At 31.5% G+C, this 19,185-nt stretch overlaps 1 protein-coding gene across 1 annotated transcript in view; it reads left to right on the forward strand.

The window, feature by feature from the left end:
- Positions 1-3,829: 3,829 nt before the first annotated feature.
- Positions 3,830-19,185, forward strand: part of LOC149411199 (ATP-binding cassette subfamily C member 4-like) — a 92,582-nt gene continuing 77,226 nt past the window's right edge. The window contains exon 1 of the mRNA XM_089647289.1: positions 3,830-4,157. The gene's annotated coding sequence lies outside the window, so the exon portion shown is untranslated. The remainder of the gene's footprint in view (positions 4,158-19,185) is intronic.

A 19,185-nucleotide genomic window follows, 5' to 3' on the forward strand; every position in this document is an offset into this window, starting at 1 on the left:
CTTTATTTTCTCACCGTACTTTTGTATTGGCTGCTATCTTTATGTATGTTCGCAAGATTTAACCCGAACTAAATGCAATGTAGACAGTGTCTTAGAAAAATATTTTTTATTTTAATGTGCGACATCTTTTGTCTTTTTCTGCAAGTTAGGGTGAATATTTATTTTTGGAATAACTTAATAAGTAAAGCCTCAAATTTTAATATTTAATTATTGAAGACAATATTAGCGATTCCTACAAGAAAATTTGGAACAGAAAAACCCTGAAAAAATTTTGAACCCTATTTTTTTCTTTTTCTGTTTCAAATTTTTAGAATAACGTTTTCAAACTTCATTTTTTTACATAAATTTTCAAATAACATAATTTAGACAAAATCACGACTTTTAATTGTTGTTTTACATTCAAATATGTAAATAAATCAAATATTATGAGTAAAGTTACTTGCTGAGAAAACATATTTTATTGTACAAGCTGAAATAAACTAGTAGTGTTTATACCTATTTCTTTATCACGCATTTGCGAAAAAACTGATGATTTCGATAAAATAAATCTTCGTGAAAGTTCTGTGTTCATAATACAAATAAAAAATACTATATTTTTAATACTCATGCTTATTTATTTATATTACAGATCCATACAGGCTTTTTCTTAGAATTTTTAAAATTAGGTATATAGAACCCACGCAGAAGAAAATATTATGTTAACCTTAATTGTAATTATTACTATAGTTATTATAGCCTTCTTGTAACTATATTTCATACAGTTGAACACATCTACAATTTCTGTGAAAGTGTTGCCAACTGCATACAATCTAGGTACAAGCGACTATCTAAATGACTCAGTCCTGATATCGATATGAAGTAATGCGTACGATCGATTATTAATATGAGAGTATGGAATGTATCAAGAGCATCTCCTATCCTCTTCCTATTTTCCTCTTCCTCTCCCCTTCCTTTAACACCAAATTAATTTTAAGATATTAAAACTTCATTTCCAATGAACTTTAGCATAAGAAACTTTTGTGGCTTGACTTCATTTAACTTGTATATTTATATCTATCATTGTATATTATGTAAAAGCTGTTTGTTTCTTACAATGTAATAAATTATTGTTTCAATTAAAAAAAAATTACTATACTCGCTAAATCAGGGCTGTCTATAATTTCAGTAAAAATAAAAGGTAACAAGACTTCTATCTGAGAGTTTTAATATTTTTTAATGGTGACCTTGTTCATGTTTACCTGTCATTAATTCTGAGAAGTATCTGTTTGGTAATGAGCGCCACGTATTAATCATCCAATCTGCAGGAATATAAATTATTTGATCGACTTTTTTCTCCTAACTGCGCGTAATTTTGAGAATTCATCGCGCAATGATGTTAAATTGATTCGATTGTCTCGATCGATCGATTTGATCGTCTCTGATGGGTTAAATATATGATGTCCTGTCAGAAGGTGCGAGTTTGGTTGTTTACAGGTGAAAACAATATAATAAGCAGTAATTGTCGATTGAAGTACTTGTACACATTGAATTATTTGGCAGGTTGGGAATAAGCCGACGCAGCTCAGAGGTCCAGAGCAGCTGACCGGACATCAGAAGGTGTGGGTTTAATTCCCGTCGGCGGCATTTATTATTACTCGGGAGATATTTTCAATGTGGACATTTCAGGCGAGTAATTGATGCTTATAATAATTTGTGTAATTTTTTATTAATTATATTCATGTATGATTACATTTTTACTATTTATTACAATTTATTTTGATTAATATGGCTTCTACAATCCTGTTTAAATACAGGGTTTTCCAATAAGAGGTGTTATTTTGATATTCAATCGTAAAATATCAATGGTTTCGTTGCTTGTGTGGCACGTAGCGCCGTCTTGTTGAAAGTAAACGTTGTCCAGATCAATACCATCCAATTCCGGCCATTAAAACATATTAATCATCTCTCGATAGCGCAATCCATTCACCGTAACTGTTGCTCCAGCCTCATTTTCAAAAAAATAAGGTCCAATGACTCCGCCGGATCATAAACCGCACCAAACAGTCACACGTTGAGGATAGAGAGGCTTTTCAACAATAACTCTTGGGTTTTACAAGCCCCAGATGCGACAATTTTGCTTGTTGACGAAGCCACCGAGGTGGAAATGGGTCTCATCACTCAAGAAGATTTTTCGATGGAATTCCAAGTCATTTTCACGCATTTCAAGGACCCAATCAGCAAAGATTTTTTAGCTCATTCAAGATCATTTTTATTAATGGCGTATTTTCTACTTGTCAAATGTCAAAAAATGACAGCTTCAAAAGTAACATCTACCGAAATAGCGGGCTATCCAAAATAACACCTCTTATTGGAAAACCCTTTAAATCAATTGGGGCAGACGTTATATTTTCTGGCAGCACATTATAATATTGCATTCCTTTATGCTTTTTTGGTAGCCTAATTTCATTGTAAGTTCTTATGTTATGTCTGTGAATTGCGTTGTTGTACATAATTTCGCCTGGAAAGTATTTCGGTAACTGGTTATTTATTATTTCATGTATAAACATCATCGTGTTCAAGATTAGCATTTTACTACTTTACTATTAGCCAAGTTATTTGAACTTTTTCATTTTTTTTGGCAATTAGTTAAAGGGTTAAACAAAAACTCTAGCACAAGTTAAGGCTTCGACGCATATTAAAATACAACAGTTGATATTAACCCCCTGGCAACCGAGTTTTTAAAATTCCAACTTCAGACGATGATTTAAATGAAATAGTCTAGAGTCTAGCGATCAAAAGCGTCGGGTTCCCACAAAGGCCAGTCAAGTCCTTCTTCATCATCAGCTCATTATGATGGTAGCAGACTTTCAATATTGTCAGGAATAACATATATATATATAGGTACGTTTGTAATTCTTTAAAAAAAATCATACTTGCTGACGTGTACCATACTTGAATGGTTTGCAGTCAAGTTTTGAGGTTGTAAATTCTAGTGTACCTGAAAACGGAGTGCATTTTTAAGGTGGAAATAATATTATTGTGTTGTAATAAGTATTTGATTTACTTGATCGTGACATGTCTTCTTCCTGCCTCCTCGACTTCTACCCTTCACTTCCACGTCGTACATTCTCCTTACATACCTTTCTTAGTTCATCAGGTATGCCACATTTACCACACTTAAGTAGTTTTTGATTCATGTATTTCTCGAGCGTCCCCGATTTTTTCTAGCATCCACTTTGCGTATTTATCATGAAATTCACATTGCCACTGGAAAAAATTACGTAATATGACTTTAATTCCAGTCTAACTAAAACTACCGAATCCGGTCTGCGCGCACCGCTCATCGTGTTCTAATAGAGGAACACGTTTCGACGAGGTATTAACACGTCATAGAGCCTCTAATTGTATAACTCTATCTCCATATATCACATGTTTACTATTAAAAAACTACACTATGTCCATGACTTTTATTTGATTCCTTATCTCATTAATTGCGTTTAATCTTCCTCGGGTGTCCTCAAACACCCCTGTTCCAGTAGTTTGGAGTCCATAGGGCTCATATATTGCCTTTTATTTATAAAGATATTCAAATAAACTAATGTACGAGACTACAAATAGAAATATAAAATTACTTAATCATTCTAATTAAATATTTCATAATTAAACGCCATTGCGAGCAATAATTCGTATTCCGTACCTAGATGAATAATCAATGACGGAAAATACTGCAATAGTTCGATAAAAAACATATTGTATAAATAAGTCTAGTAATGTGACTCGTTGAGTATTTTCAAAGCGTTTGCTTGCTTATTGTCACAAGTGATTCGCTCAGTCTGCCTTTTAACTCCGAGCTGCGACGGTTGTCTCGTTTAGGCCAAAAACCGCAGCTAAACGTACAAAATATAATAACAATAAGATTTAAATAATTCAAACGCCTTATCAATTTATTGTGACAGTTTATTTTCAGTTTGTCAGTGAGTCCAATTGATTAAAAAATTATAATAATAAATAAACTAATTTTATGCAAAGTTTTGTGTTTTGTGAATTTTTGTGTTATGTGTGTGTTTTTTGTATAAAATCAATTGTTTAAAAGCGTTTTATATAAATTTGTTGAATTTAAATTTCACGTATTTAATTTTAGTGATATTTTATTGTTGTTAAAGTGTTATCAAAGAAAGGTAATACAATTTTTCTTAATGTGGCCATAAATTTGATTTTATTGTTTATGTTATGTTTTAAATTGGTCTGAGAAATTAATATCGGTCTCAAAAGATTATTTCTGTGTAAAATTAAGTTTTCAGTTGCTGTTCTCGGAATTTTAAATAGCGACATCTGTTCAATGTTATCTTTTGTGCCCTTGATTATAATATGTCGTAATAAAATATTGTGCCTAAGATTTAATTTTATATATTGGATTCTCGGGTTTAATCTCTTTTAAGTTATGTTGGGAAATATACAGAAAATGGAGACACGGTTAATAAGCACATTTAATAGAAAAACATTGTATCAATTATATTTCAATGAGAAGTAAGTATTTCAGTTTTCATAAAATCGAAAATAATGCATTTCAGTAGCTTTTTCGTAAAAAAAACGGAGAATTTGACGTATTTTCTTCACGCAATGTTCACATAATTTATTTTTATTTAATGCTAGTTTTTTTATTTATGTTTTAATTAAACCCAAACTGATAACCCAAGAACCTATTTTAGGGTGGTAGGTACATCTTTTTGTTTAAATCAGGGAAGAAAAAAACTAACCTTAAAACTTTGACATCAACAACAATGGCCACCAAGTAAAAATCTGTTCTAATTTTAAAATGTTAGATTTACCGGTCGGTGGTTGAGTTGACATCGCGTTTGGGTCCCACCCAGGCGTAGTGTGTTCAATTCCTCGGCTGGCAAGTCCTCCATCACAACACAAGCAACATTTTCCGCTTACTGTGGCGCTAGTAGGAGATTTTAAAATATTGTCAGGTTATTCGTAACCCGGGAATATTTTCTTTAAAATAATTTTTTTTCAAAAAGTTTTAAGTAAAATTTTTCTTCTCTTATCTAATCAAAAATACGAACTCAAGAACCAAAAGTAGGTTTATAGATTGTTAGTTTGAGTTCAATTAAAACACTTAAATATTATTTGCATGGTGTGAAGAAAAACGTCAAATTATCCGTTTTTAAAACAAAATTGCTAATAAATAGTTTTATTTATCTTTTTCGGTTAATGAAATTAATAGTTGATCCTTATTGTTATCTAACTGATACATTGATTATAAAATAAAATAAGCTCATTAATTATGTATCATTTTTTTTTGAATATTTTTCAATTTCTACAGCGCCATTTTTTCGCCTCTAGGACGCTGTGCAAAGATTATAATTGAAAAATGTAAATTTAACGGTACCCTTCTCTATAGGAAGTTAGCTATCATTATCAGTTAGTTACGAAGTTAGTTTCAGTAAGTGTGGTGTCTGCCTCTAATATGCTTTCTAACATGAAACCGCAAAGCGTTAGTTTAGCTAATCTCCAATATTTTATTATACCACTTTGTTAGTTACTTACGCTTTGAAACAAGGAAACCATAACCTATTTTGATATTTATATATGACGTAAATTAATGCGGTAATAAACGTTCTCGACTAATCTCTATCAAGCAATTTATATTGAAATAATACATTTTACATCAAAAGCGCTTTAAACTAGTCAATTTAAAAAATAATAATTAAATTACTTTTAACCCGTCTGGCTAACTTGTTCGTTTTTGGGAACAACCCATAAGGTCTCACCTTATGAGTTGTACCTCCTTTTCATGGTGAGAAATGTAATCTAAGTATAATCTGTTACAAATAGAAAACACAACGCTTTATATTCAAATCTAGATGTTAACCACAGAATAATTATAATGTGCACTTTTATGAAACTAAAAAGTGAAATTTTCTGATTTTTTTTACCAATTATTTTTATATGAAATGACAAAAGTTGTAGATTGTAGGTGATAGCAATTGAAAAAAAATTATGTTCGCTTTCAAAATTTTAATATACCAAAAATGTAATTTTTATTTATATTAATAAAATTTGAAAGTGTATTTTATCACCTTTCAAAAATAGTTTTTAGTTTTCGGATACGTTTAGAAATATTCCATTTAAATTAACTATTATTATTTGAAGCGTATTTGTGAAATGGTTCAGAGTTAAGGGAAAAATGTTTAGAATAAGAACGGTTTAAGTACGTAGGTACCTACTCAAAATTAATACTGTAATTTACCACTACCACACTCCGTCACTGTCATTGGCATTGTTTCTCGTGTTCAACAGCTGTTATTAGCAAGTGTGTCAAAAAGCTTCTTCGCTCTTTCATACACACTAAATAATAATAGTTAAAAATGAGATGAATGGTGCCGTGCCATTTCGTTGTGATTGTAAAAACGCGCCAATGTAGGTACGTACGTATATTATTCAACGAAACTCGAATAAAATATTGCCAGATGGGTTTTCAAACTGTGACAAAGGATAAAACAGTGGTGACATGTGGTGAAAATATGAATGATAAATTTTTTATAAAAAAAAATTTTACCGGACAGCAAAGTGCCCATAACATTTTTCACTCGAAATGTGCTAAGGAATAGCTGGTTAAAGTTTGTCGGGTACGTGCCGATACACCCTATATACACCTCTAAGCAGGTTACCGACACTATCACACTCACTCATCAAAAAGTCCCCAAGCACCTTAATGAAACTGTCGTATTTGGCAATTGACTTTATTTCTATTGGTAAATTGTTGAAGATTTTAGGAGCAAGAAAATTAAATTGTGACTGCCATTGAGGTTCTTGTTGCTGGAATAAAAATTATAATATAAACTAAAAATATATAAATCATTGAAGAAGAAGTTAATACTAATAAATCTAAACAAAACATGAAACAGAACAAGACACAGAAAATTAAAAAGGTATAGGTCGCTACTTGGAATCGAACCCAGGATATTTGTCTTACACGGAAAACAAAGAGTATGCCTGATTTATTAAAATTTTGTTGAAAACATGATTGCAATCCATTTCCTTATGAAATATTAATCCATTCAGAATATATCGGAACATTTTTTCATATTTTTATTAAAGAATCCTTTCATTTCAATCGTTTAATGCCCGTTTTTAAAGGGAATACAAATAATTTGACAATTTTTAATAAATTGTCTGGAAAATGCCTCATCCACTTGGCCATTGCGACCTAATTTTTGGCGTCATTTCTGTTGATCTCATATTCAAAAATCAAAATTAACTTCAACTAAAATTAACTTCGTTGCTTTTTTATTTTCTTTGTCTTGTTTCGTGTTTCTTTCAGATGTTTTATTTTTATTTTTTTTATAGTGAATACCTCACAAGAGTCCCAACTGCTCCCGTATGGAGCCAGTGAGACTATGGGATCCCCAATTGGGGGATGTTGTGAGGCTGAAGTAAGATGTATTAATATTATCTTGTTCTTCAGTGGTTAAATGTTACATTGATGGACATAAATTTTAAAAGTTATTCCAATAAAAATTATAATTTAACGTAGATGAACAGGGGATTATTATGTCATCTGTACAGATGAACATGGATAGTCTAAGACCCCAAAAAACAAAAGCAGGTATTCCTAGACAGCGTATGAAATGGACGAACGATGTCAATATGTTCATTGTTCGTTCATATTTTTATGTAACCAAAGTAGAAACAGATATGTTGTTATATAGGAAAAAATTACATTTACTTTTCTCACAAAATTATCCGATTGCCCAAGTAAGCGAACAAAGATTAGCAGACCAAAAGCGAGCTATTTTCAAAAATAATTTAATTTCTGTAGTCACATTAGAACAGATTAAAAGAGAAGTAGCAGATAGATTGCAAAGGGGAAATAATTTAGAACAAATTAACACAAGTTACAATGTCATATCAGATGCATTGAATGTAGATAGTTTGGATAATATTCTAGTCGAAATGTCCAATGATATTACAGTAGATTCAAATAACTTAGCCGTTATTTATAATCTTAGGGAAATCAACATTGCAAATTTAAACTTTGTTGATGAAAATGTAGTAGAATTAGCTAACTTACTTCATAATAATATAAACAGATATATAGATGTAGAGCCAACAGTTAGACCAAAATTACCGAAATTGCATACGTCAAAGAAATTATCTAAATTAATTTTTGAATTAAATAACATAATTTTACCAAAAATCATATTTGACGAAATTAGTTTTTTAGATCTTCATACAATAGTATACGCTAGTGCGATTACTGTTTGTAATAAGTTAGGAATTAAATTATCATCCTCTGATGATAGATCATATAGTTATAGTAAACCAGAATGGCAGATCAGATTAGAAAATGATGTAGTATTTTTAAGAAGTAACATAGCTAGAGTAATAGAATATAAAAATGGAAATAGAAGTAGGAAAATTTTGAGACATGTAGATGAAATTGGTAGAAAATTTGGTTATAACATTGATAGTCATAATAATGAAAATATAATCAATGATTTATTGGATTTATTAAAACAAAAATTAGGCGTAAAAGCTAGTAGATTAAAAAGATATAATTATACGTATAATAAAAAAAATAATAATAGATTATTTCAGAAAAATGAAAAAATATTTTATTCCAAACTTGACGATAAACAAAATATTATTTCGAATAATAATATTCCGTTACCATCTGAATCAGATATGCGCGATTTTTGGACTAAAATTTGGAGTAAAGATATAAAACATAACGAGTCAACTCCATGGATAGAAAATGAAGAACTCAATTTTTCAGGTATTGAACAAATGAGTTTTTCTAATATATCGGTTGAATTGTTAACCAAAATTATTAAAAATACTCATAACTGGAAAGCCACGGGTTGCGATTGGATACATAATTTTTGGTACAAACGTCTGACTACTTTACATCCTCTTTTGGCAAAAAATCTTTCAAAATTTGTCAGTCAACCTCAAAATTTTCCAAATTTTCTAACTAAGGGTATTACTTATATGTTACCCAAAAGCGAAAATATTAATAATCCTTCTCAGTACAGACCCATTACATGTTTACCGACAATATACAAAATTTTAACCTCTTGTTTAACAGATTTAATATATACTCATTTAGATGAAAAAAATATTTTACAATGGGATGGGAAAAACATATGGGATGTAAAGAACAATTAGTTATCGATTCTGTAATTCTAAAACAGATTCAAACTCGAAAACGTAATTTACATACTTACATACCAAAAGGCTTTCGATAGTGTCCCGCACTCGTGGCTGATCAAAGTATTAAAAATATATAAAATTAACCCCATTATTATTAGCTTTTTGGAAAATATTATGTCCTTTTGGAATACCAATTTACTTATCAATTTAAAAGGTAAGAAAATAGTAATACCGGGCATTTCAATTAAAAGAGGGATTTTTCAAGGAGACTCATTGAGTCCTCTTTGGTTTTGCTTAGCATTGAATCCTCTATCTAAAATGTTAATTAAAAGCAAGTTTGGAATAAAAGTTAAGGGTAATACAAGGGAGAGTAGTACAATTTCGCATTTATTATTTATGGATGATATAAAATTATTTTCGAATTCTGAACAAAATTTAGAGAAAATGATCGAGGTAGTTAAAAACTTTTCAGATGATATCAAAATGACATTTGGTTTAGATAAATGTAGAACGATCCATATAGAGAAAGGCAAAATTGTAGATGGGGACGAGAGTATATTTAGAAATTTCCAAATTACTAGTATGAAAAGGGATGAGGTTTATAAGTATTTAGGATACCCACAATCAAATAGATTAGACCATAGTAGTATTAAAAATGATATTAGGATTAAATTTCAAACTAGGATAAGGAAAATTTTAAAATGCAATCTATCTGCTAAAAATTTAGTAAAAGCAATAAATACTTGGGCAATACCTCTATTAACGTACTCATTTGGCATAATTAAATGGTCTAATACAGATTTAGATAACTTAGAAAGATTAATTAGAACTACGCTAACAAAATTTAATTGCCATCATCCAAATTCAGCTATAGAACGAGTTAATTTACCTAGAAATTTAGGAGGTAGAGGTATAGTCAAAATAACTTCTTTGAAACATAATCAGGTAGAAATGCTAAGAACTTTTTTCCATAGGAAAGCTCATAGCTCAGAAATGCACAAAATAATTTGCAAGGCAGATAGAAATATTACATCTTTAAATTTATACGATGAGAATGCCAACATTTTTATAAATCCCAACCAGGAATTATTAGATTCCTGGTCAAATAAAATTTTACACGCAAAACACTTCAATTATCTCAACCAAACGTATGTTGACAAAATTAAGTCAAACAAATGGTTGAGTATTGGAGAGTTGAGCGCAGAAATAGAAGGATTTATGCTTGCAATTCAGGATAGAGTCATTAATACTAAAAATTATAGAAAGCATATAATCAAAGATACAAATCAAATTGATGATTTGTGTAGAAAATGTTTGGCTTTTCCGGAAACTATAGAACATATTATATCGGGATGTTCTATATTAGCACCGTCCGAGTATACATTTAGGCACAATCAAGTTTTAAAAATAATTCACCAAAATTTGGTAATTAAACATAACTTGATTGACTGCCGTAATGTAGTACCATATTATGAATACGAACCAAATTCATTTTTAGAAAACGAATTTTATAAAATATATTATGATAAAACTATACTAACAGACCGAGCGATTAGTCATAATAGACCCGATATAGTTTTACATGACAAAATTAAAAAAAAATAACTTATATCATTGATGTTGCTATTCCAAATTCCTGTAATATTCAAAAATCTGTTAGTGAAAAAATAAGAAAATACACAGATTTAGGAAATGAAATAAAAAGAATTTGGCATTCTCAGACTATAAAAATATTACCATTCGTTATTTCGGCTACTGGCATTATACCTAGCTCTCTAATTAAAAATTTAGGCGTATTAGATCTATCAAAAAATTTATATATAAAGATGCAAAAGTCGGTCATTTTGAATACATGTAGGATAACAAAAGATTTTTTAAATATTTATGTTGAGGGATCAGTAGGATTTATAGGCCCTGTTAGAAGTTCTACCGAGCCGAACCCTCTGATATGAAAATATCTGGAGACGGTGAATTTTTTTTTCCCATTTGATATCTGGTGATATGACGTGTTGTTGTTCTTGTATTGTTTTGTATTTATTTTACTTATATAATGCACTTACATAGTGTTGATTGACTAGCTGATCATTTGTGGAAAAGTGAGTGGAAGGGTTAAGTTTTTCCTTTGGGGAAGACTTAACCCGGACAACTAAATCGGAAGTTTAAAAAATAATTATATAGTTTAGAAAAACACAGTTTAAAATAAAATGATAGTAGCGGATAGTGATTTTGTTTTATATTATTTAGAGATAAAAATGTATTGTCGCGATTACGAATTTACTAAAAGTTTATAAGGAAACGGCCTGCAATCCCGCTTTTAGTTCATTATGATCTAGAATATTCCGGTAAGTTCCGGGATTTTCTCAAACGTTCCAGACTATTCCTGAACATTATACAACATTCCTGAATATATCTTCTATCTTCTATATTCTATCTTCTATCTTCTATCTTCTATCTTCTATCTTCTATCTTCTATCTTCTATCTTCTATCTTCTATCTTCTATCTTCTATCTTCTATCTTCTATCTTCTATCTTCTATCTTCTATCTTCTATCTTCTATCTTCTATCTTCTATCTTCTATCTTCTATCTTCTATCTTCTATCTTCTATCTTCTATCTTCTATCTTCTGTCTTCTGTCTTCTGTCTTCTGTCTTCTGTCTTCTGTCTTCTGTCTTCTGTCTTCTGTCTTCTATCTTCTATCTTCTATCTTCTATCTTCTATCTTCTATCTTCTATCTTCTATCTTCTATCTTCTATCTTCTATCTTCTATCTTCTATCTTCTATCTTCTATCTTCTATCTTCTATCTTCTATTTTCTATCTTCTATCTTCTATCTTCTATGCTTTCTGCCTTCTGCCTTCTGCCTTCTGCCTTCTGCCTTCTGCCTTCTGCCTTCTGCCTTCTGCCTTCTGCCTTCTGCCTTCTGCCTTCTACCTTCTACCTTCTACATTCTATCTTCTATCTTCTATAAATAAAAATGTAAATGTTCGTTTGTAAAAAATCTTAAATCTCCGAAAGTTCTTCAACGATTGCTTTGAAATAATGATACAACGTTGCATTCGAATACGCGTGTGTTTTTATATATCTATCCTATATAGATGTCACGTGTGTCAGGTAAAAACTTTTTTTAAACTCAACAGCGGTTGAATTGCTTAAATCTGTTGGACGTAAAAGCAACACGTACCATTGTTTCTTTATCTGTATAGACAGACTGTTCCACAGCAACACGTGGCGGGGTACAGCTAATTTAGTGAATACAAAAGAGAAAAGAGTTAAATCCTATGGGGGTGGGAGGTGGGACGGAGGGGAAGGGAATGGGTCTAGTCTGTGTGGATGTTATTTATTGATGTTAGGTACGAAAATGTGGTGCTATGTATAAGTCGAATTCACTGTATGATGTGTTAAAAATGTATGAAGCGCGGTAAATGGATGTGTTATGTTATGAGTTAGTTTTGCGTTGTCTGATTTGTCTCACGGCTTAATTGAAAAACAGTTCCGGGCATTATGTGTTATTTCCATTGAGGTAATGGTTATTTTAAATTTAATTGTATGGTAGATTAAAATTCATAGTCAAAACATTGCGTGGAATTTGCTTTAGGCGTGTTTCGTGACGAGATCTAAATAATATCCAGGTGCTTCCCAGCCAAGTTGGTACTCTCGTGAGTGTGCTACGTTAAAAAAAGCGTTTTCCAATAAGAGGTGTTATTTTGATATTCAATCGTAAAAGATCAATGGTTTTGTTGCTTGTGTGGCACGTAGCGCCATCTTGTTGAAAGTAAACGTTGTCCAGATCAATACCATCCGATTCCGGCCATAAAATATCATTAATCATCTCTCGAGATCCATTCACCATAACTGTTGCTCCAGCCTCATTTTCTAAAAAGTAAGGTCCAATGACTCCGCCGGACCATAAACCGCAACAAAAAATCACACATTGAGGATAGAGAGGCTTTTCAACAATAACTCTTAAGTTTTCCGAGCCCCAGATGCGACAATTTTGATTGTTGACGAAGCCACCGAGGTGGAAATGGGCCTCATCACTCAAGATGATTTGCATTTGATTCACTCAAGTGAATTTTAATAATTTCAATGCGTTGTTGAAGCGTGTATCGTTCCTGTTTTATTAATGACGTAGTTTTTACTTGTCAAATGTCAAAAAATGACAGCTTCAAAAGTAACATCTACCGAAATAGCTGGCTATTCAAAATAACACCTCTTATTGGAAAACCCTGTACTATTATCCATTGCGCTATTACTCTCTTCAAGGCCCGGACGACTTGATCATGCCAGAATTAACGCGACCTCTTGAAGCATCACGAAATTCTGTCAACATTTCAACAGATCGTATTGGACATGTTCATCTCAGCAGCGGTGTCAGCATGCTATCTCTGGATAATATTTATGCCAAGGCAGTTTTTTCAAGTAAAAACAACTTTGCAAACCTTGTGAACGAAGATGTTGAGCAAATAGTAATTGTTCATATTATATTTCAATTGATTGATTTTTCTAAATATCTTTGCAAATCCAAACCTTATGTCATCATCCATTTTTATAGCGGCACGACATTTTATCTATTAATTAAATATTCAATATTTTATAATCGAATAATTATTGAGTAAAACCTGAAATTCTAATTTATACTCATTTATTTATTTATTTTTATTTTTATTTGAGACACAAGCAGGACATTTAAAGTACATTCTTGTGGTTAGTATAAAATAAATTTTCATACAAATATAAATATCCCAAGACTAATGTGTCTGCAGCAATCACATTTGCTCATCCACTATCACAAAAATATCAGTATTTTTTTATGCAAAGCTTAAAATTGCAAAAATTACAAGACATAATATTTAAAAAATATCTTTAATCTCTGGTAGATACTACGTCACGATCAAAAATTTGTAATTTAGCTTGAAATGCTTTGATTAAATCAAACATAACAATAATTGTTTTGTTGACGCCTTGCAATTTAATATTTAATTCATTTAAATGTAAGCACAAATCAGTAAAAAACATTAATTTTGAAAGCCATTCGAGGTCTAGTAACTCATTATATTTTTCAATGAGATTCTCATTTATTAAAAAAAGCCTAACTTCTTCCAAACACTCAACGAATCTTTGAAGAACTTTTCCACGACTTAGGCTGGCCGCATACATACGTTTTCCGTATTCGATTTCCGAATTCGTTTTCCGTATTCGGAATTCCGTGAGACTAGCGCAAACGTTCGTTTTTCTTCATTCGGAATGTATAAACGTCAGTACCAGTGTTGCCAACAAGGGCGATATATCGCCATTTAGGCTACTCAGAGCGAGAATCGGCGCCGAAAAAATCTAAAAGGCGACTGATCGCCAATTAAGCTACTTCAAAAACATCAATTTTAAACATGTCCCGAAATTCTCTAGCCACCCCCTCCCATGAAATTTATTTTTCTGGGGAAAAATTTTATATTTTCTTGAAATTCTCTAGCCACCCTCCCCATGAATTTTTTTTATTTTCTGGGGACTAATTTTATTTTTTTGAAATTCTCTAGCCACCCCCCCCCCCCCCCCACGAAATTTCATGTCCCACCTAACAGCAAATTCGGCTACTTTACGCTACCTTATGTATGAGAAACGGCGATATTAGGTCAAGATCCGTTGGCAACACTGAATTACGAACGGAAATTTCCGTACGTTTGCGTCGGCACAAACAAACTGTATGCAATAGCTGCGTTCCACATGACGTCATTAGGTTTTTTCCATTCGGTTTCTCCGAACGCGCCGGCTCGCATTCGGAACGTGCGTAAGGAATTTGTTCCGTTCGGAACTAAAACGAACGTGTGCGGCAGTTAATGTATTTTCTACTGATTCCGTGCATTCGGATGTCCGAATACGGAAAACGAATTCGGAAATCGAATACGAAAAACGTATGTATGCGGCCAGCCTTAACCATCACACATTGTTGTACATAAGTAAGCCCTTACATACTGAGTTTACCTCATTTAACAATTCTAAAAATTTTCGTTTGTTTAATCCGCGTGCAGATATCAAATTGATTAATTTTGTTACAAGAATCATAACATCTTCCAGTGACTTTAATCCGTGCTTTGCGCATAAAACTTGCTGATGTATAATGCAATTAAAACCCAGAACGGAATGTCCAACACGTTCAGTAAATAAATTGACAAAACCATTTTCCTCTCCAGTCATACTGCGAGCGCCATCCGTCGTTACTGATACAATTTTGGAAAGATCTATTTCTCTTTCAGTAAGTGCTTTTACAACTGCATTGCAAATATCTATTCCTTTTGTTCATGTTGCGTATGATATTAAACTGATCAATTCTTCTTTGATATTATTTCCATTGCAGTATCGAGTAAAAATTGCTAAACGAGCTGATCCAGTTATATCAGTACTTTCATCAAGGCAAAGGGAAATTAAATAGGATGACTTTATATCTATGTTTTACTGATGAGTTACATTTTTGGCCATTTCAATGATTCTATGTTTCACTGTATTTCTAGCCAAAGGCATATCATTAATTCTTTAAATAATTTTTTGTTTGTGTTCAAAATCTTCAAAGAGATTGGAAGCGCATTTTAGCCATGCTTCTTTCAGATATTCTCCATCGCTGAATGGTTTTCCGTGTTTAGCGATTACGTTTGAGGCATCAAAGCTAGCAGCAGTTATATTTGAACAACCGCCTATAAATTTCATTAGGGATGTTGATTGTACATTTTTATTTTTATTAGCTCGAGCAATAAATTCTTTTCGTTCCTCCTTACTTTTTTCAAGGAGAGATTTATGTTTTAGCTCAAAATGTCGTTTAACTGACGAAGTTCTGCATACAACTGTACCGGAGCATAAAACACATACCGCTTTTTCACCCTTTTTTATCATACCATTCTCTTCAGTCCACCAACTTTGGAAGTCTCTGCGGTTCGTTTCCGATACTTTTTTATTTCTACCAGCCATGTTTACCCTAGAAAAAAAACACAAGTAATGTAATTAAACACATAGTTATCGAGTTATATTATTTAATTATACACGTTAAAAATCATATCACACCATACAAACTTTGGTAGATAAGTTTCTGAATACGGATAAGACATTTTTTTACAAAAAATCTTGCACTCCAAGCCTATCAAATGTCGAGTAAAAATACACAAGTAACCTGTATTTCACGACGTGTTATGTGGTCTTTAAAACTTTACTGTACAAGTAATTAACTAAATACGAATAAAAACAGCACTTACGTATTTGTGCGCACGGCGAAAATAAATAAACCAATCAAGTTGCAAGCGTAAAAAAAATATTCCTATCGATTTCTCTGGAAAAATTGTCAGTTTCGGCGGGGAACATTGAATGAAATTTTCAAATGTAACGTAAGTTAAATTTGAGTTGAAACAACCCAATTATGGCTTGAAAAAAATCAACAGAATGACTGTTAGGACGGGTTGTTTCGGAGAATCTGAACAATTCATCAAATTTCAACGTTCATTTTCAAGTTCTGTGAAAGATTTTTTCAAGTTCTGTTTTTATTTCAGTTTTGTCAAGCAACTAGCTTACAATGATATAAAAACAGAACTTGAATAAGTCTTTCACAGAACCCGAAAATGAACGTTGAAATTTGATGAATTGTTCAAATTCTCCGAAACAACCCGTCCTTACATTTGAAAAGAAAAGAAGAATATGAACGATTGTTCAGATATTTTTGAAACAACTGGTCAAACCAAAAAAAAAATAAAAAATCAAACCAAAAGGGGTTGGTTTTCAGATTTCTAACGATGTTGGATTAACAAACAATATCCAGTTTCGATTTTCCGACGAAGTGGATCAACCTAAAAAATCTTGTTTCCATATTTCCGACGAAGTTAGGTCAATCTAAAATATCGTGTTTCTAAATTTCCAACGATTTTAGTTCAAAGTAAGAAGTTGTGGTTTCCATTTAATATCCAACGATATCAGGTCAACATAAAAGTTATGGTTTCCATATTTCCAACGTTGTTAGGTTGACATAATAGGTATCATGTATGTATATATTATGGCCAACAATGTCAGGTCAGCAAAAAAGGCCAACATAAAAGGTCTGATTTCCATGTTGGATTCAACGATGTCAGGTCAACGTAAAAGGTCGGGCTTCAGCGTCTAAGCAACGAATTTAGGTCAATATAAAAGTTTTTCTTTCAATATTACGTAATTGCAACGATGTAAAGTCATCATAAAAGGTCTGATTTCCATATTTCGAACATTGTAAGGTCAACATAAAAGGTCTGATTTTCACAATATCAGGTCAACATAAAAAGAGTCTCGTTTCCATATTTCCAAAAGTTAAATGAACAGAAAAAACATCTTGATATTGGAATATTCGTAAACACTTATAGCCCATCAATAGTATATTATAATACAAACTTTAACTTCTGAAATACACATTATAATCATGTGTTTTTATTTTGTTCTTTCATGTTTTCAATCAGTATATTGTAACACGTTGGTTTAAATAAATAAATCAATAAAGTGTAAAAAGAAATCCGTTAAAATTAAGCAAAAACTTTATTTGAAATGTTAGAAATTATTTTAGGCCTTATCACATCGAGCGTTGGCATTACAAGAAACATGAGATTACGTAATTCGAAATTGCAAGAATGAAGCTGTTATGTATCACGATAATTATTTTCTAGGTTACTATCTATGGTACATAAGGCATATCTTTTCAAAATATTTAAGAATAAAGATTGAAAACGTGGCAAAATTGCTGTTTTATTGTTTTTATATGTAGGGTCCACTGTCACATGAATATGTTGTAAAATAAGCAGTCAGTGTTATTTTTGCCATGGTAGTGATGAAATATTGAAAACATCCTTAAATAAACAATCTTATAGGGAAATAAAATATTCCCTGGATGGTCTGTGTTATTTACACGCCAGATCAACAACCACCTGCTTAAAAACTAGCACATCTCTAAATTAACTGTACTAAATATGCAGACAGAAAATATCACACGTATTTTTTTGATTTCTTTCCCAGAATTAAAACTTTGAATCGGATTTTCTCAGAATTCCAAATTTGGATTTTTAATTTAATAATGCAGAAATATTGAAAAAATTTCTGAAATACCTGACCAAAATCTGTGAAATCTAAAATTTCGTTTAGACGAACTGTACAAAATTTGTATTCTGTACATATATTTGAACTGTGCATATATTCTTTCTCTGAATTGAATCTTTGGATCCAAATATCTAGACTAGGGGTGTGATTTAGTTGTGGTAGTTAACACTCACCATTTTAAAAATGGTGAGTTTTGACCACAGAATAATAAAAATGTATTCCTCCATGAAACCAAAGGTTCCGACCAGAATTTGAGACAAAAAAATATGAAATTTTGTGAATTTTTTATTTATTATTTTTATATTAAACTTCAAAAAAGTGAGATTGCAGTAAAGTTTACAATACATTTGTATTGTAGAGTACGTATTTTTTTGTTGTTCGCAATGTTAAGTTCAGTGTTTAGATGAAAAAACGTATGCTGAACCATTTTTAAAACTGATTTCAAAATATTCATATTCAAAAAACTATATAATAAAATTGGGAAGCGTATTATATCACCTTTATATTTAATTTATTTTGAAACGGAAATATACACGAATTCTAGGACTATGTCTTTAAGAAATATAACGGTTTATATGCCAGCGGCCTGAGGGGTTTTAAGGATTGGTCAAATCTTTAGATCACGAGACATATGGTATTTGTATTTGACCGCCCGCACAGATAAAGCTATAAAGCTGTAAATGCCTACCTAATTATTGTCATTATGTGTTTAGATATATTTTTTTTTTTAGGAAATTTATCAGTTTCTTTCATGATTTTTGGCAAAAAAAATTGAGATCAATGCTCCAATTTCAACTCCACAATTCAAATCCACATTTTAGGACGGGTTGTTTCAGAGAATTTGAACAATTCATCAAATTTAAAATTTAATTTCCAAGTTCTCTGAAAGTCCTATTGAAGTTCTATTACTATAACAAAATGGGCCAGTTGCTTTGCAGAACTTAAATAATAATAGAAC

This window comes from Hesperophylax consimilis, chromosome 26 (genome assembly GCF_061612785.1).
Source record: "Hesperophylax consimilis isolate HC1 chromosome 26, BYU_Hcon_1.0, whole genome shotgun sequence".
NCBI classification, from domain to species: domain Eukaryota; kingdom Metazoa; phylum Arthropoda; class Insecta; order Trichoptera; family Limnephilidae; genus Hesperophylax; species Hesperophylax consimilis.